We start from the raw sequence: 20,888 nt of genomic DNA, 5'->3' as shown, positions 1-20,888 counted from the left end.
AAGTGACTACAGCCGTCACGTCCTCTCCCATAGACATTAATGGAGAGGAGCCTGACGACCACGGCCGTCTGAAGCCTGGCACAGGCGGCATTCTGAACATAAATGGTCAGAACGCCGGGGTGCCAGCAACCGGAAACCCCCCCCGCCCATGATCAGTCATCTTATCCTCTATCCTTTGGATAGGAGATAAGATGTCTAGAGGCTGAGTTCCCCCTAAGGGGCTCAGACATATGAACCCCTAAAGGACATACACGCACATGCACACTCATAGCTACATGTAGAGTCACACCCTTGTACTTCCTACAAGTCCCTGTAAGTACCGCACCGCATACTGGGAGTTGTAGTACAACAATATAGGTGATGTTAGATTCAGGCTTCAGGTGTTTGCCTGTCATGGGGAATATTATGAGTTTTAGCTTTTTTTTTTTACCATACTGCGCCATTCCTCCCTTCCTGTAAATGTTTAAATATTGGGGTTCACAGGGCCTCTAGTGCATAACGGGAGATAAACTAAAAACCGTCTCATAGACGACCGTGTGCAAATATTTATCTTACGCCAGTGATACATTAACCCCCCCCCCCCCCCCAACATAATAGCTCTGTGTACACACGGAACAAAGCTTTCTCTTCTAACTCTCTAAGGGCACCAATTATGCTGGCCCAAGAAACGTTCAGCAATTACAATCAGCCTATTCTTTACAGGATCCATTCTCTACGCTGTACTTTGCATTATACAGGGATTGGGTCAGATGGCATTAAACCCTTAGGGTAGTGACACGTAATTGGGCAGTATGAAGTCAGACGGTGATTTGTGTTAACGCTCTGATGGGAAGCAGAGATATCTTATAACTGGTAACACCCACTGCCCAATCTGCTTGCAGGTCAACCAGACGGCTCAGGGCCCTGGAGTCGAAACACACCTGTAAATGACTTACTACTTACCTACCGAGATCATGTGATGATGCCCTCATTGGATAGTTGGCTACCTGATATTTTTATGGTCTCGGTCAGTGTTTCTCAAGTGCGGTCCTCAAGACCCGCAACAGGTCATGTATTTAGAATTTTACTTAGTCTTTACCAGGTGATATATTTATGGTCATTGCACTAGAAATCACAACAGTTATATCACCTGTGAAACACTAAGGAAATCCTGAAAACATGACCTGTTGGGGGGACTTGAGGACCGCACTTGAGAAACTCTGTCATTGGAAAATCAACCCATAAAAATACCCTGGCAACAAGTCATTGGCTCTAGAGTCAGTCTCAAATGGGGTTGTCTTCTGCTGGACCTTTGGGTCTATTGTGTCAGAGTGCGGGTCCACTAAGGGATCCTCTTGTACGCCAACTCTGGTACAAAGAGTCTTAGGGATGCCCCTTCTGTCCCAGGCAAACAATGAAGCCCAGTTTTGATGACCCTATCTGAAGCTCTCTTCTGTCTGTTTTACACTAAGTTTGGCATATGTACCAGAAGAATCCAAACTGTTATCCTAGGGCTCCATGTAGCCAACCCCAAAGTCCTTTCACCATCTACGAGGCTGGTAAATGTTGGTATACCCTTGTACTTTATAGTAAAGAACAGTTTGTTGCATTTTCCTATATGGAGAAATCCTGCAAAAAGTAAGTGGTATATTTTTTTTTCTGGAAGCCAACTGGTGACATATGGCAGCGTATGCCCCTGACACATACCTCCAATAAAAGGCTTAAATGTCATATTAACAACGCCTAACAATAAATCAGAAGGCATTATCTATTCTAGGCAATGCCAATGGAAAACTTGGGTCAACTTTACTCCAATCAGACAGATTTTTGTGGATGTATGTGGTTTAAAATCTTCAGGTATTAAAATGTTTTCCTAGCAATGACCAACTTTTTAAGTCTTTGCCAATATCACATGGTAGAATGCTTTCACCTCTCCATGAATGTGAATAATGGCAGCTCCATACAAATCATTGGTGGTGGGTAATAAATCTCCAAATCTGTCTGAAAATGCAAATGTAGAACTTGGCGATGAAGTTTACCAGTCAGCCTGGAGATACGATCAAATGTTTGGTAGTTCTTCAAGAAAGCTGGCGTCTACTTCATTGTCACGATGATATGTTATACATTAAACATACATAACAATGGGGGAAGACAAAGGATTTATTGCCACATGAAACACAATATAAGTATAATAGATGCTAAGCCATTTTACTGGGTGCCCACATCTCTTTATGTTTTAGAAGTTCTAGGACCATTCCTGGTCCAAAGTCCTGTTCTCTTCATGTAAAATGTTTCTTCTTCTTCCTGTCTTCCTGGAATGTCTCTCTCTGTCGATATCCTGATACCTTCCCTCCCTCCCCAGCAGAGAAACAGGAAAAAGTACAAGGAAGAAGAAAAAAAAAATCAAAGCCACACATATTGATTCCAGATGTTTGCTGCGCTCGCTGCACCCCCCTCTTTCCTTGCAATTTAATTAAATTCCCCCAGACAGCCAGGAGGAATTTTTTTTAATGATCAAATTTCCCTGGCTCCACTCCTAAAGTGCCCCCTCTCCCCGCCCTTCTGATAAATGGCCAACTACATTCTTCCTGAAATCACGGCAGCCAAAGACCAGGGAGGGCAGCTTTATCCCAGAATCCTCTTTTGTAACAAAGTTCTGGAGTCTGACAGCATCTTGTTCCCAGCAGACACCGATCCCTGTGCCATTAACTATTTCACCCCCATCTTCAAAACGAGAGACGACGATCCAAATACAAAGAACCATCCCGAGCCGTCATGTAGATTGTGCAATTGTTTTTTTTTTGGTGCCACCATAGATGACACAGCCCTGGTGCCACACTAGATGTTACTTTCTCGGGTCTAGGCTTTGAAGTTGCTAGAGCTTGTTAGGCAATCGGTAGGAAGGACCTCCACTCACCTGGATAAGTCATCAAAAATAACTAACAAGATCATTAGACGTTTGACATATATAGCAGCTACACATTCCTAAATTGCCTAAGGTTCACTGAGGGGTCAAGAAACCCGGAATTCAATGGCAGATAGAAAACACCTGACCGAAATAGTCTAGAAGGCGATTAACACTTTTGCTACCGAGAGTAACACTACCTTAATGAAAGGACTAAAGCCAAGTTTAGTGAGGTGTATGGGATGGTCCATGAAGGAGAAGGATAATCCAGTACTTAGAGGAAGGATATAGCATTAACTCAAACAAGATCAATGTAGCTTCCAATATATGGAAAAGGGTTGCATGGTGCAGCTACTGTATATGGATGAAACCCTGTCAGCATGTGGTGGCCAATGGCTGCACTAATTCACTGGCAAAATTGTGCAAACATCGGCCAGTGCCTTCAAGTGGGATTTTGCCCACATGTAGAAACTTCACTGTGGAACCATACCTTTAAATTGGCACTGTTACTTAAAAAAATTATTTTTGTTGATATGTTGTAGATTGGTCTGGGTCTGAGCATTCAGACCATGACCGATAGCTAGAAATAGCTAGAAGAAGAGTGCACTAAGTGAGATAAACTTATAAGTCTATGGGATTGTTTTGGTCAGCTGCCCGTTCTCCTGGTTCTTTCTAACAAATGATCGGGGTCTAAACACTCGCCTGATCACCTCACCCATCAACACTTTTGACATGTCTCTAGGACTTGTCAAAGGTTTTTTAAAGTGACAGGTACACTTTAATGCCACATATATAGTAGACATTTGGCCAAGTTGAAAGCACACTGGTTGGAGAACACTGGTCTGTGGGCTTGTAAACAAGGGGGAGGGGTAAGGATAGATGATATTAAGCTGACAGGGGTCCAACTGCTAATACTGTACCCCCAAAAAATTAAGGCATTGAACGTTTGTAGAAGTGCTCCATTCAGTCTCTATGGTGCTTCCAAACACTGGGCTGCACCCAATTAAGGGTACAATTTCTCTCTTATCTCTTATCTGCAGGAGTCCCAGTGGTTAATCTCCCACTGATCAGCTTGTTATACTCTATCCTGTGAATAGGCTATAACATTTGGAGATGGGAATACCCCTTATTGGTCTTCTTCTATCCTTCTAGAAGAGTAGTTTTAGGGATTGCCGAGGGAGCAAACACTCCTGGGCCCTAGTGCCTTAAAGAGGATCCAATGACCCTTTTGTCACATAAGATAATAAATGACACATAGTAGGCGGGAGTCCTTGTCCCAAATTTTGCAAGGTCCATGAGCTTTGAAATACTTTTTCAGGGTTCTGTTTTTAAAAAGGTTACGTGAAAATCAATATGGCTGCTATCTATAGCCTCTACAAATTTTCAAGTCACTCAGCTTTCTCATTCTTGAAGGGCAAATCTCCCTATTGATACTGGAATGTTGGGTGAATGATCGAACATTTAGGCAGGTTTGCTGTCCGCTTAACCTGACAGGTAAGTGACCTTTTGGCAGATAAAAACTACAACTCTCATTGTCACCCTCCTTATGTTCAACACTCATAAGCTAACAGCAGCCGGGAGCAGCTTTGCCTATCCCTCAGTTTTTGGAGGTCATAAACAATCTTTCCGATATCCACAGTCTTCCCCCCACCACTCCCAATCTGGCGCCTATACCCTCTTCACTTGTGGGTTTGAGAATTTCGTCTTTGGCTTATATTCTTTCAACAATTAATCATCAAGTTGTTATTTGCTGAGGTAGGGGGGGAAGCAGTCTTGGTTCTTAGACCTGGCCGGAGCACGCAGTGAAAAATGGCAGGATCTTTCAGCTGGGCTTTCCTGAGGGAACGCACTCGGTTGCCCAAGAGTTGGCTCTGTCAGACATGCAGACATGTGACCAACCCCCTGAGACCTTACACAGAAAAATCAGATCACACCTCAATTTTTAAGTAAAACTCAGACATTCCCTCTCTCTGCCATTTCCGCTGCTGTCTCCTCATTTCCATTTCATGGGATAGCGCTGGCTGAACAAGTCATCTCCGCCTGAGATTATATGAGGTTAGAGAGAGAATTACTGGGGGGAAAGAAGAGCCCACCGCACGCTCCGCAAGGCAGAGCTATGGCAGCCCTTACCCGATGTCTTAAAGAACTAAAGTACATTTTACTATTGGATTATTTTGTGTGCATTTGTAGCATGAACCTTCCCAAATGTTCCTAAAGTCATATATCAAGCTATGCAAGAATCTGATGCATTAAGCTGTTGCACATACTGGGCACCGTTGCACATACTGGGCACAGTTGGACGATGTGTTGCAGTAAATGAGCCCTTGGATGTCGTATGAATAAACATTGGTCAAAAAAAAGTATCTGGATGTCACTGGGTAAAACATTACCCCCCGGTTTATTAAGAAAAAAAAAAATTCAACACGCCATCAAAATGTTACCACCATTCAGTGTTTAAATAATAGTGCCACACACTGCACAGTTCTCAAATATTCATCTAATATGACAGTGGTCTTCAAGCTGTGTGTCTACAGATGTTGCAAAACTACAATTCCCAGCATGCCCGGACAGCCGTTGGCTGCCCGGGCATGCTGAGAGTTGTAGTTTTGCAGCAGCTGGAGATTAACAGTTTTGAGACCACTATATAATGAAATTGAGGACAAGTAACATGGAAACATGGAGTGTATTTGAATTTTTTATTTTTTGGGATATTTTTTCAAGTGTTAGATACTTCAATACAATAGCTAAAGCAAATACCCATACCCAGCTCCAGCTTGGCACTTTATGGCACTATTATTTGATTCATCATTTCGAAGCTTTCACCTGCCCACCATTATTAAGCAGGTGCTGTGTGGCAGAATTATTTGTGTGGACATTATATAGTATTGTTATTTAGCATTTCATGCTGCTAGTAGTTTAGCACAGTATGGCACTTAGTCTGAGCACCATATGGCATTATTTTAACACTATCAATATCGGTTCCCCAGCTTTCCTTGAATGGGACATTTTGCCTAGTGATGAAATGACCTTGTGTCTACACAACTAGACATATCTGTAGGAAAATTGGGGGGACTATAATAAAACCAGGAGCATAACTAGAATTCCTAGGGCGTCACAGGAAAATTAACTCAAAAAGATAAATAAACTTTACAATTGTATTATTTTATAGGCATTTATCACATGAACCCACCAAATGCTCTAAAGTCATATATCAATCTATGCAAGAATCTGATGCATTAAGCTGTTGCACATACTGGGCATAGTTGCACATACTGGGCACAGCTGGACAAAGTGTTGCAATAATATAGACGCATCCTTTGATTGAAAAATAGCATGGTACATACCACAGGGTAGAACGTTTATATTGAAGAAAAAAAAATGCCATACACCATCCAAATGTAACCACCATTCAGTGCATAAATAATAGTGCCACACAGTGCACAGTACTCAAATATTCATCCACTATGACTGTGGTCTCCAAACTGTGGCCATATGTTAGGATGCATTCACATTTTGCAATACTGTTTTACATCAGTTTTTTTTTTTTGCAGAACGTATGCCCTAAAAACTGACAAAACTGTATGCAAACGTGTGCTCTGAAATGAAACTGCAAACGGTTTAGCAGTTTCATTTCAGTATGCGGTTTGAATTCAGAGGTCTGGTTGCATCAGTTTTTGTAATAAATAAGTATACTTTTTCTGGTTAACATTTTAGTGCAATAAAGTTCCAATTGTTTTATTGAAATTCCAAGAATAATAGGTGTGGTTTGCCATGTACAAGAAAAAAACTTATCCCAAAAACCATATGGCACTGTAGACACATCCGTTTTTCATTGACTTCAATGTGGAAAAAAAAATGTATATGGTTTGTATACGGTTTTAAACAGGACACAAAACCGTAGTAGACTGCAGGTTTGTGTACGGTAAAAAAAACACACATAACCGTACACGACCAAAAACTTACACAACCGGATGCATCTTGTTGCATACGTTTTTGCATGGGAGGTCTATATATACGGTTTTCCATACAGTTGTATACGCTTTTCCTATACAAAACCGTATATGGAAACTGTATAGCAAAATCGTGATGTGAATGCACCCTTATGATGTAGCTCTATCTGGAGATACCATGGTATGGAATCCTGCCGTATGGTCACATGTGAGTTGGCTATTTAAGCATTTATTTGTGTCTATTAAGTCTTTGTACACAACCTTAAGCGCGCTCCTATACTGCACAGCCAGGACGCACATCCACCTCCAAAGTAAAGTAGACGGGACAGTGAACTTTTGACTAGCGCAGTTACACGTCTGTAAATGTTTTCCTGAGTTCAGTAATTAGCCATACACCTCATTTCCGCTCCTCTCCGCTTCCTCGCCGGCCCTGCTAATCATAATTTAGAGGGTGTTGTTAACACCTTACTGGTGTTGCTAGTAATGACCTATATAGCTTCACACAATCCCCGTGTATCAACACTTGCTTCAGGCATCTATGTAATAGATTTCTAGCAATCGGCACAGCAAGTCCACTATATTGATTACAGTTCCAAGACCGCAGGGGGCTCATTGATCCCTGCTGCATACACAGATTATGAGCAAGGCCCTTCACTTTGATAAGGTGTAAATTTATTTCGGGCCCACCTAAACAAAAGCTCCTTTTTTTTTCTCCATCCTGAAGCGGAAGCTAGCGGAAAAATTAAGCTCGCCTCGTAAAAATTTCTCTCTTTACCGTAATACTTGGGAACTGAGCATAGACAGATCAGTTATATTTTCATAATATTCATTATGGGCCAAGAAATATTTAGTGTTGTGATAGCAAGATGACCTAACCCAATCTATAGTCGGTAGGGAATCGTTCTGGACTACAACCCCTACAATCCCCCTTCTGGGATCCCATGTTTTGGTGATCAGAAGCCAAACCACCCCATAGATAAAATTAAGATGATGGGTAGCCATAAAAGGAGAAGTATCATGGAAGAAAACTTATGCCCTATCCGAAGGATAAGGGATAAGTTTTAGATAGCAGGGGGTCCGAGCAATAGGGTCCCCCGCAATCTCCTGTTTGGAGCCTCGGCTCTCCATTACAGTGGCGCGTTACCACCGCGCCCAAAGTGGGGGTCGCCACGCTCCCTCCAGTTAGCTCTGTGGGTGAGCAGTTCGACAATCTTCTGCTCCTCTATAGAGCTATATAGAGGGGGCAAGGTGGCTTACCCACTCCATTTGTGTACCGGCATACACAACAATGGACAGCACGTAATGAATGACAAAATATTCATGGACCCATCTGCAGCCTTCCTGTGAAGATTAAGGAGACCATGGAACTTCGGAGAGACCGGGAATTTTCATGGCGCTGATCGGGGAAAAGTCAATCACGGTGCGTACATCAAGATAAAATTCCTTTAATGGTTAAGGTGCAACACGTTTCACTGCGCAGGCGCAGCTTCCTCAGGCATAACAAGTGCAGGTAAGCTTAGGGTTATATACCACAAGGTTAACTATGTGGTATATAACCCTAAGCTTACCTGCACTTGTTATGCCTGAAAAAGCTGCACCTGCGCAATGAAACGCATTGCACCTTAACCATTCAAGGAATTTTATCTTGATCGCGCACCGTGATTGACTTTTCCCCGATCAGCGCCACGAAAATTCCCGGTCTACACTGTGAAAGAGAGACAGGGCTCCAAACAGGAGATCGCGGGGGGGCCCCCAGCGCTCGTACCACCGGCTATTTAAAACTTATCCCTTATCCTTTGTATAGGGGATGCGTTTTTTTCCATGATACTTCTTTAAAGCCAGAGCTTCATAAATGTTCAGGCAATCTCCACAGGTCTTCATAGTTCTTTTGGGGCATCAGTCTTGGCTTTATTGCAGGACATTCATATTATACTTGTTTTGACTTCATTGTTCTTGTTTTCATTGCTCTTGAGGGGCATTAGTCATGTCATCAGAGCTCTGGTGGAAAATTGATCTTATCTTCATTTCTCTTGTGGGTCGTTAGTCTAATCTTCATTGCTCTTGTAGGACATTGATCTCATCTTCATTATTCTAGTGGGACATAGGTGTTGTCTTCCGTAAGACACCAGTCTTGTCTTCATTTACATTTCTCTTGTGAGACATTGACCCACACACCTTTAATAGCCATCGTCAGAATATTTGGTCAACAGCTATCTCACCCAATTTCCACCAAAACATTCAAGTGTTCTGGCCAAGGAAAGATGCTGCCAGACTCCTGCTGTGGTGGCTTATAAAGTGTTGGGCATGATCCTTCTCTCCCCTCAACAAAAATGGTGGGATCAGCCAACGTTTGATTAATGCATGGGCCTTTACTCTTGTGGGGTATTGTCCATGTCTTCATTGCTCTTGTGGGCATTGATCTAGTCTTTGTTGCTCTAGCTGCGCTGCTTTAGGATTTTTTGTTCTGATGGGAAATTGTTTCAGTCTTCATTGCTTTTGCAGGAAACTAGTCTTGTCTTCTTTGTGCCAGTAGTTTGGAGTAGCGAGAATGTTATTGTATTTGTGAGATATTGATCTTGTCTTCATCTTTATTGCTCAATTAGGACATTATTCTTATCTTCATTGCTCTTTTGGGTATAATCATATGGTGGTCTTGGCTTTGTTTTCCATGGAAATTAACCTTGTTTTTATGTTAGATACTGGTCTTGGTTTCATTCTTGTTGTAATATATTTTTTAAATAACTATATAGTATTCTTGCAGTTATAGCCTGCTGATATGATGAAGTATATAATTCCATTATAAACAGACTCTTGTTTTGGGCTTCAGGCTTTTCTAATCTTGTTGCATGCCATTTTTTTCTCTTGTCCTTTAACTCTTTCAATCTTATCTTTTACACTGAGATCTTTTAATAATATGTTTACAATATGCATTAGTCATTTGTCATCAATTTTTCCATCCATAGTCTCCTGGAGTGTTAAGAAACCAACAATCTTGGGCTACATTTTTGCAAATTAGGGACATTTGTAGACCACTATGGCCCCCATCCTAAAGGTTCAGGGTAAGGTCACTAGTGATTTTGCCCTGAAGTTTCTTTTAGACACAGGATAACATGATTATCCACCTGATTTTCCTTCCTGTCCAATCAAGATTCAGTCAGATACAATTAGGCTTTACTGGTTTCTAAACATATGTACCATGGTTTCTGGCCTACAAGTTATAAAGACCAAAGAAGCCACATTAAAAAAATGGAACATTGTTTTTGTAACAGATCTATTGTAAAGGGAGGTCTACTGACTCAGATACCCTACAAAGTACTTAGTTACAGTAAAAGTAAAAGGCAATAAATAGATCAGATAAGTGTGTGTATACGTTTTCAGAGTTTCTAAAGAAAAGAGGGGGAAAAAGGAGGGATAATGGAGAAGACATTTTTCTGGACTTTCGTTGAAAAAACTTCAATCTGACTTGGCTTTGCCTAAAATGTCCAATAACTGGGTATGAAGAACAACAAACTAGGTTAGTCCAAGAAAGGTGACCAGGAAAGGGAATATAATGGTAGTATTGAAGGAGTAATGTGTGTAGGTAAAGAAGGCAAATGGTGCTATATGAATATGTTGAGGACCAACCATGGGTTGATTGGCAGGAAAAATTTTGTACAGTGTTTGGGGAAGGCATTTGTAGGCAGGTTTAATAGCGTATATAAGAATGGACGTAGGGCCAAGTTATATTTGAAGAATGATATTGCTGTGCCTCACTGGGATGCCTGTAAGACCTGTGATTAGGTGTCATGTGTTATATGCCACATACTGTAATACCATTGTAACTGTAATGTAACAGACAAGGTTAAGAGTGCTATTAGGGTTACCCCCCCCCCACCCCACACACACACACACAGCTATGAACCCTAGGGAAGGTCTTGTCAAGCCTCTCTAGTGCGAGGATAAGTTAAGAATCAGCCTCTCTGTTGATAAAAATGCAGTGACAGCCTATCCATGTGACATGTTGACAATGATGAGTAGTCCAAGACAACCTAGGGCAAAGTCAGTTCCTGCTAAGAAGACAGTCCAGGACACCGTCCTAAGGTAATTCTAATCTGAGTTTAGGAAGAGAAAAGAAAGAAGAAGTTCAGGCTTTGGCAAGAGGTGAAAGCACAACTGTCCCATGACATGATCCTATATAATTGTGCACACTGTGTAAAAGTAGTCTACATGTGTAATGCATCCATACCTTTGGCTGCTTATTCAGTTTCTTTATCTTCATAAAAATTATTTTATCAGAAAGTCAGTAACAGTCGGACTCCCTGACCCCAAAAGTATGGCTGCATTACACATTTAGACTACTTTTATATAGTGTGTATAATTACATAGGGTCCTGTCATGTGACAGCTGCGCTTTAAATGCGGCAAACACTGTGCCCGCGACTTTGCAAAAACATAGGCCGATTGAGCCTTGATAAATTACCCCTTGTGTGTGCAGAACTGTGGGGGTGTCTGCAGTGAAGAAGCAATGGCTGTGTAAGACATAGAGTGTAAAAACACATGGGGTAATCTGAGATCTGAAAGAAGGGTATACTGCTTTACATAAACAGCTCCACCCTTATCCATAGGCTGGGGTTGGTATTGCAACTGAACTTCATTTATGTAATGAGCTGCAATACCAGACACGGCCTAATAGACAAGAGTGGTGCTATTTCTGTTAAAAAGAAGACTTTCTTTTTCTAGTCTCATAAATGTTTTAAGTTGGCCATACATGGGGAGATGCCAGAAATGTGAAGCCTTGTTTGTAGGGTCAAAAGCCAGCCTACAGTATGTACTGTACATACCTTCCATATAATGACCCTATTTTTATTAAAGGCCCAATCCCTTCGGATCTGTTAGTGCAGATCTAAAAACAGGTCTGGAAAGAGATGACCTTTGTGTGGAAGGGGCCATGGCTTGATAAGGAGCTGGCAGGGCACATAAACAAATCACTGTTCTCAGAGAGATCACATTTCTGTACAGTCCATAATGGCCGCTCAGAGGATGCAGATGTCAGTGATCTGTACCTTGCAATCACTCTCAATCTGACGTGTCACTGCATCAGATATAGAAAACATTCAGTGTGTCTGGGATGCAGAGTATGAGCGATCCACAGGCGGATGGGTCTGTACGCCTCAATCTGCAGAATGGACCCACAGGATGGACAAAAGATGACTGTATTTTGGGCAAACTCACAAAAGATCGGAGCCTGCAAAAGATACATTCAGTATCCGGCTGACAGGATCCCCATGACTTTCCTGTTTTTGAGACCCCCGTCTATTTTGTTTTCTTTTGAAAACCCAGCGTGCCCCCCCCCCCGCCCCAGCAGCTTCATTTTCTGGCTCAGCACCATCCGAGGGGTGGCGAGAACCGTCACATGCAGCAAAGAGATCTGGATCTCCTGAGCTGCGTGCTCAGCATATGTTACAGGAAGAGAACTATTTTAGTCGTAAGTTCTTGAAAGAGAAGTGGAGCCTCTCTCCCTAGGGGAGGTGATAAGAATGCAGGAGGCCTAAGACACAAGCCTCCACTTCAAATGGTGGGGAACTGTGCTGCAAAAGCATGGCTCATATGGGCCGCCTCACGGCAGACAGTGAATGATTGCTCTTTAAAATGAAAGGGATGCAGATTTCTTGCCGTTCTAGTGATCTATGCCAATGAGACACGTTGCTCGGCAGATGGTCGCACTAAACATGACCCATGGGTATACATATATATACTGCAGGGCGGTTATGGTAGGAATGCTATCTTACAAGATAAGCATACTGCAAGGGAACACGTTATGTAAATTATGATGGCTGCGTCTGGACGCCAGAAACGTGTCTCCAAAGAAATGAGGATCCGTCATGTAGAATGCGCATGGACTCCGGCTCAACTCTCTGTTTACAAGATTACAGTGCTTTATGTTGAAAGAGAGGACCCTGTGGGGCCCCACATGAGGACAGCAGTGCTATTAAAGACATGTGATAGTTGGGGGGCCCTGTTACAGATTTTGCAATGGGACCTGGAGCCTCAAGTTAGGCCACTGTTGAAGAAGTCAGCAACCCAGCTGAATGTGTTGTGCGTGACCTTCAGAAAGATGTCTCCTTTCCTTAAAGGGGTATTTCTGATATTTGTTCCCTTATTTAACTTTGCTCAGTGAAAGTAGAATACAAAAAAAAAAAAAATTATACTTACCTCCCTCCGTCTCCACCATGACTATATTTGTGTCGGTCCCCTGATGCACTGCACCTCCTTGTGACTGTGTTGCACAAGGACCTTCCTGCTCAGCCAATCAGTGGTTGAATCAGGACAGCCCTCGGCTACTGATTGGCTGAGTAGGAAGGTCTTTGTGCGACAAAGACACTGACATCCACAGACACAGCCTGTATGTGACTGCAGGTGGTTGGAAGAGCCGGAAGCAGCCGAAGCTGTGAAGTTATGCAATTTACAAAACTCTTATTGACTTTAAAGCGAGTTGTGTAAATAGAGTAGCCTTGCAGGGCTGTATTCCCAGCTATGGCTACGTCATGCTTTTGCACCCCTATGCCATCAGTAATGGACCCCTATGCAGGGCCAGCCCTACCAAGGGACCCAGTGGGACCACTGGTCCCGGGTGGCACTTTTCAGGGGTGGCACTTTGCCGCCACCTTTTTTTGTGTGCCACCTAGGTCCATGGTCGGGCAGCCCTGCCGAGCTGTTTAACAGCACGGCGGCCACTTTCACACAGTGAGCCAGCGGCTGGCCGTCCGGAATCTGACGAGGGGCGTTGTGCAAGTGACGTTCCTCCGCAGACCCACGCAGGAGGACTTCAGTGACATCACTCGTCAGGCAGCCGCCGGAGAGAAGAAGCGATGCGCAGACCAGGTGAGTGTATCTGTCTGTCTGTGTGTGTCTGTGAGTGTCTCTGTGTCAGGGGGGAGGGGGGGACAATGCTACCTAATGTGGGGAAACTATGCTACCTAATGTGGGGAAACCGTTACCTAATGTGGGGAAACTGCTACCTAATGTGGGAAACTATGCTACTTAATGTGGGGAAACTATGTTACCTAATGTAGGGAAACTATGCTACCTAATGTTGGGAAACTATGCTACCTAATTTGGGGAAACTATGCTACCTAATGTGGGGAATCTATGCTACCTAATGTGGGGAAACTATGCTACCTAATGTGGGGAAAATATGCTACTTAATGTATGGGAACTATGCTGCCTACCTAATGTGGAGGAACTGCTGCCTACCAAATGCTTTTTTTCTTTTTCTTTTCTTGATGTTTTGGGCCGGCCCTGCCCCTATGCCATCAGTAATGCAACTCTAATAATAAGTAATAGATGCCAATGTTATCGTCTCTATGTTATCGGTAATGTATCCATATTTTATCCATATTTCATAGCAATAAAGCAACTCTTGCCTAAAAATTCTGCTAAAATTGGTTGTTGGTGAAACCAGACATTAGGTTACAGGCAGATCCTGACCAGTGGGATCCGGCAGCAAAAAAAGGTCACAGACATCATAGACAAGCCTCCATATAAAACCAAGGAATCACAAGGTTCAGTATAAAACCCATTTCAAGTTGGGCAGCCGTATTACAGTCCAATACAGCGTGTATCTGGTATATGACCATATGCATGAGCCTCATGTCACCCGGTCTTGTAAGCTGACAGTAATACGACCACTCTCTGGGTGACAGGGAGAATAACCGGCCCATGTGCTACAATAAAAAAGGGACAATCGCTCCCCAATAACTTAGTAAATGGAAGTTATGAACCGCTGCCAATAGGTGGAGGACCAGTGCAGTAAATAAGCAAGCAGAATTATCACCATGAAAGCAAGATATTAGCATAGTAGATGCAACCACTAACACAGGATGAATTATACAAAAAGACAAACAAACTGCTTCCAAAATAACTTTCACTTGACTCCCAGGAGCCCCTCTTGGCACGGTCCTTGGTAATGCTGCATTTCATTACCATAAATTGTAATCATGTGACTTTTTCCTTAAAATATCCTTAATGTAGTGTAACAGCCACAGAAAAAAAAATACTGTTGGTACCGTATGGTGCAGTCGGCCTCAACAGCTGAGCACTGATGCCCCCTACAGGCGATGGGATGTCATTATTCTCCTCATGGTGCCTTAGTACTTAGCGGAGGAAGCATGACTTAAATGAAGCCTTTTATTCAAACCAGTTGGGTCTAAATTGAAGAGCATGCTCATAAAGTAAACAGGCAATGGGCCCGGAATTGGACCCCTGTTGTCTTATCTCTCATCTGCTCCAATCTTGTTAGACGCTTAGGTAATTAGGTAATGGGCCACCAGGGCTAAACACGGGATCGTTCACATTAGGGGGCAGTCACACATGATGTTTTCATGCAGTTTTTAAAGCAAATGTTACAAGAAATTGTAGAGAAAATATATAAGGAAGACTCTTTTATCTCTTGTTAAATTCTACTTCTAATTTTGGCTTCACAAACTGCATCAAAATGGCGAAGGTTTCCAAAAATATTGCTGGAAGGAATTATGGGGAGATAGATATGAGATAGTTAGATAGATAGATAGATATGAGATAGATAGATATGAGAGATAGATAGACAGATATGAGAGATAGACAGATAGATAGACAGATATGAGATAGATAGATCGATAGATAGATTGATATGAGATAGATGGATATGAGATAGATAGAGAGATTGATTAGATAAATAAATAGATAGATATGAGATAGATAGATATAAGATAGATAGATAAATAGATATGAGATAGATAGATAGATATGAGATAGATAGATAGATAGATAGATAGATAGATATGAGATAGATAGAGAGATGGATAGATAAATAGATAGATATGAGAAAGATATAAGATAGATAGATAGATATGAGCTAGATAGATAAATAGATATGAGATAGATAGATATGAGCTAGATAGATAAATAGATATGAGATAGATAGATAGATATGAAATATAATAGAAAGATAAATTCATAGATATGAGACTGATAGATTGATAGACAGGTAGAATGCCAATATGTTGATTGACAATAGTGGAAAAGGAAATATAATTGGCTGTGTTTTGTTTGTCAGTAAATTACATATATTTTTATATATTTTTATTTTTATTTTAGTTTTCCTTATGAGTCAAAAGTCTTTTGAGTGAAAAAAGTTATTCCGCTGACTATATGGTAATCTTTTTGTACAGTTTTACTGGATTCAGTTGTTATTTATCCAACGTAAGTAAAAAAAAACATGCTGATAAAACATATACATAACATACATAACATATACATTATTATAGCTTTATGAAGCAAAAGATGGCAACTATTAGAAAATTCCCAACACCCCTGTGTTCTCTTCTTCAGTAACGATTTACCTCTAGATAAAGGTGATACCACCTCAGCCCAATGTCAGCGTGGCACACACCTTCCTGAGACTGAGAAAATTATGCAAAAACTTTTTGCAAAAAATGTCAGTCCCTGCCAATGGGGAACAGATTTTTCTCCCTAACACACATTGGACCTGTGCTGTACGCTACTTTTAAAAAAGAAATAAACTATTCCGTCAGTGTCACTATTAACAATTTAAGATGGCGACCCAGCATGGACAGCGCACGCCATGTACAATATTCCTATTTTTTTTGCGCACATACCCTTTGCCTGACTACAGTGTTTTATTTTTTTTCCAGTCCGATATGTGGATTTGTGAAGTAAACATATCTTGTTACATAAACACATTTCTGTTCCATTGGAGGCGTGTGGTGTACATATGTAGAATTTTATTCTTTTAGTATTTATTTTTATTTATTTAAAAAAAAAAAGTTTAATTTAACACTGTGGCTCCGTGCACATTTTTTGGTGACTGTTTTTAATTTTGTTTGCAAGCTATTAATACATGCTTTAACCTATAAATATTTTTTTAATCAATTTCCCATGTTTATCCAGTCGACCCCCCCCCCCCGCCTCCAGCCCATAATTCAGCACAGACATATTCTGGAATTGTCAACCTTTACAGCATAAGAAATAGAACATTTTAGGGCTTGATCTTCACCCCTTATGGCCAATGCTAATCTAGCGTTGCCTCTGCGCCCGCACCCTGAAGCACACAACCCAACCGGCTATTATTTAATCATTTTAGTTAAACTTGTCATCTTGTACTTTGAAAGGTTAATGAAAACACAAGGTGACGTCGGGTCGTGCTTAGTTATGTGACCTATTTTGCTACTAATATGTCTCGCCCCCTGGGCATAGTGTAAGTTTGCCCATTCTGTGAAATGGGTTGTTGTCTGTAATCTATTACCCAATGTGCAGTGGGACGAAACGAAAATTTGGGGCCATAGATTTGTGGATTTTGAAAAAATATTGTAGACACATAAGGGCAACATGTTCACAAATTCCAAAAGTAAAAACTGAAACTTGGCATAAAATTTTCAGTATATAAATTTATACCCAAAGTGACAGAAAATGAATTGGCATATAAACCCAGGTATTCTAGTCACTTGAAATTGTTGTCTAAAATACACTTTTTTATCAAAGATGACAATTTTTGGTTTACATTTTAATCAGATTTTTGTGCCCCTTTTTATCCACATCATTAATTAGCTATTTTCATCCAACAATTACACAAATTTAGGATGAAAAAAAAAAAAACACATAAAACCAAAATACATTCAGATTGTATCATTTAGTAAAATGTTCCCAGTTTCCAAACCATGCAATGGACAACACTTGGATCCCAAAAAAAAAGATTGTATATAAACAAAATATCAACATTTTTCTACTTTTTATAGCCCTAGTTACTCTAAAAAGCAGAAACTGTAAATATATATAAAAATGGAACAATTTGTTTTTTAATAATTTGAAAAATTTGCTAGATTGTCCGGTTGCTTTTCTGACCTCACCGCAGCAAATATTTGAAACAACCTAATGCATTTTAAGTTTGATTAATGTTTTTTTTTTTTAGTTTTTGACATTAGAAAAAAAAACTTTTAAAAAAATATAGCAAATTGAAATTTTACACTTTGTATCTTTGTATTATTATATGTGATACAAAAATATATGTTTTAGTTTTTTTTCCCATTGCTGGCTGTAACCAGCGTTTATCACTGCCCAAATTTATTTAGTAATTAAAAAAAAAAATTATATTAGTTTTTTTTTGTGTTTTATATTCTTCATGCCTTATTTTATGTTTTTTTTATTTGTTACAAATTAGTGTGTGTCTCAATGTACTTCTTATCAGAGACGCTTTATCTCCACCTTGTGACAGAAAAGATTACTGAACTTTCACAATAAGAAAAAAAAGTTAAATAGACACTAAATAAATAGAGGACAGATGCGAGATAAAAGGATAAAAGCATGAAAACAACTTTCAGTAGTAGAAACTTTTCTTGTAATTTTTTTTTTGCAAAAACAATGCCGCAGAACAATGTAGTTAAAAAATCACATTTTGCTAAAATAATTTTTGTGAAATTCTGATTGTATATTTGTCCTTACAACGTGCGCCTGTTGTTACAGCTGGGGGTTTCTATCTAGATTTCGGATAAATTACAATTCTAGTGTGGAGGTAACAAGATGTCAGGAGCGGCTCCTACATTACCTATGGCTGTAATCTTAGTCTGGGGAGTCTAGGATTACCTGAAAGTTTCAGATTTTCTGTCATCTCAGCGTAGATACCAGGAATGACTGAACACGAAGGATCCGTCTCATGATTGCCGGAGAGAACACAGGGTTAATTTTCTTGCAGAACAGAAGATGCAAAAGTATGAAATGTATTTACCATACAGGTTATTTTCACCTAGAAGATAGATATAAAATATCAGATATGAAATTGAACATAAAGACATATAAATAGATATGAGATAGATATGAGATAGCTAGATAGATAGGAGATAGATAGATATGAGAAAGATATAAATATATTAGATAGATAGATAGATATGAGATAGATAGATATTAGATAGATGATATATAGATATAAGATAGATATGAGATAGATAGATATTAGATAGATAGATATGAGATAGATAGATATTAGATAGATGATAGATAGATAGATATAAGATAGATATGAGATAGATAGATATTAGATAGATAGATATGAGATAGATAGATATTAGATAGATAGATATGAGATAGATAGATATTAGATAGATGATAGATAGATATAAGATAGATATGAGATAGATAGATATTAGATAGATAGATATATAGATATGAGATAGATAGATATATATGAGATAGATATTAGATATATTAGATAGATGATAGATAGATATGAGATAGATAGATAGATATGAGATAGATAGATATGAGATAGATAGATATGAGATAGATAGACAGATATGAGATAGATAGATATGAGATATATAGATATGAGATAGATAGATAGATATGAACAGTTAGAACAGTGACAACTACAAGTGCCCCCAAAGTCTCCTTAGAGCAGTGACAACCACTGTGCCCCCAGAACAGTACATTATTGTTTTTCACAGAATTAAGAGATATGCTTTACAGCAGCCCCATGGACATAGGCAAAAATAGGCAGGAGCTGTCCCCTTGACATGAATGGGAAACTTAACTGGACACACTCTATGACCTTTGAAGAAGACATTCTAGAGGGAGGGGAAGGTTGAGCTGTGAGCTTCATCAATTGTCTTCTCTATGTACTGGTGTCACCTTTCACTGTAATACTGTCCAGATCACTTTCCAGCAGCATCCTCCTTATCATCACAGACAGAGCAGGAAGTCTCAGCTTAGTTTTAGGCCTAGAATGGAAACTACAAGATTTGAGGAGAATTGTAACCCATTAAAGGGGTACACCGGCGCTTAGACATCTTATTCCCTATCCAAAGGATAGGGGATAAGATGCCTGATCGCGGGGATCCCGCCGCTGTGGACCCCAGTGATCTTGCATGCAGCACCCTGTTTATAATCAGTCCCCGGAGCGTTGTGACGTCAAGGCTCCGCCCCGTGTGACATCATGCTCCACCCCTTCAATGCGAGCCTATGGGAGGGGGCGTGACAGCTGCTCTCCTCCTTAAAGTCAGAATGTATTTATATTTTTCCATCCACACATCTATATGAGGGCTTGTATTTGTGTGACCAATTTTACTTTGTAATGGTACCTTTTATTTTACCATGAAATGAACAATGAAACAACAAACAATAACATTTTTTGGTGAAGGAAATTAAAGTATTGTACTACTAAATCTAACTTTTTTAACAAAATTACTCTGCTTAACAAATTGCCCAATTGACCCATTTGACCCTATTTATTTTTCTGTCTATGTCTATTTTATTTTTCTGTTTGAGGGCTCATTTTATGTGCCGTGGTCTATAGTTTTTGATGGTACCACTTTTGTAAATATGTGACTTTTTAATCACCTTTTATTCAATATTTTTGGGGATGTGACCATAAATTAGCTAATGGTTTTGTTTTGAGCGTATGCAGTTTACCATAATATTTTACTAGTTTGGACAATTCCACACAAAATATTTGTTTGTTTTTTGATATTTGAAAAATGGGAAGGAGGGGGGGGGGGGTTGTATTTTTATTAGGAAGAGGCTTTTTTCTATTTAAAATATAAACATTTTAAGTCCACCATAAAGGACTTTTATAAGCAATGCTTAGATTGCTAATACTGAAAAATGCTATCATATTGCATTACTCAGCGTGATCGGCAATTTACTGATAGAGTCTGTTTTAGGCAGACTCTATCGAAAGATCGCCCTGGGACCCACATGGAGCAGATGAGGGGACCTCATGTAAATTAAACAGACATATATCTTGAGGGGGTACAGATTTGGCAGGGTGACTTTCATTGAGGCTCTTTAAGGTGTACTCCGCCCCTAGACATCTTATCCCCTATCCAAAGGATAGGGGATAAGATGTCTGATCGCTGGGGTCCCGCCGCTGGGGACCCCCGCAATCTCGCCTGTGGCACCCCAGACATCCGGTGCACGGAGCGAACTTTGCTCTGTGCTGGATGACTGGCGATGCGGGGCGGAGGTTCCTGATATCACAGTCACACCCTGCTTGTGATGTCATGGCCATGCCCCCTCAATGCAAGTTAA

The 20,888-nt window shown here is 40.4% G+C and overlaps 1 protein-coding gene across 2 annotated transcripts in view; it reads right to left on the bottom strand.

The window, feature by feature from the left end:
- PRRX2 (paired related homeobox 2) overlaps positions 1-18,597 on the bottom strand; it is a 114,496-nt gene extending 95,899 nt beyond the window's left edge. For both annotated transcript variants that reach the window (XM_056540989.1, XM_056540990.1), the window contains exon 1: positions 18,450-18,597. The gene's annotated coding sequence lies outside the window, so the exon portion shown is untranslated. The remainder of the gene's footprint in view (positions 1-18,449) is intronic.
- Positions 18,598-20,888: the final 2,291 nt, after the last annotated feature.

This window comes from Hyla sarda, chromosome 9, assembly GCF_029499605.1.
Source record: "Hyla sarda isolate aHylSar1 chromosome 9, aHylSar1.hap1, whole genome shotgun sequence".
NCBI classification, from domain to species: domain Eukaryota; kingdom Metazoa; phylum Chordata; class Amphibia; order Anura; family Hylidae; genus Hyla; species Hyla sarda.
This window is presented reverse-complemented; position numbering and strand designations above follow the sequence as displayed.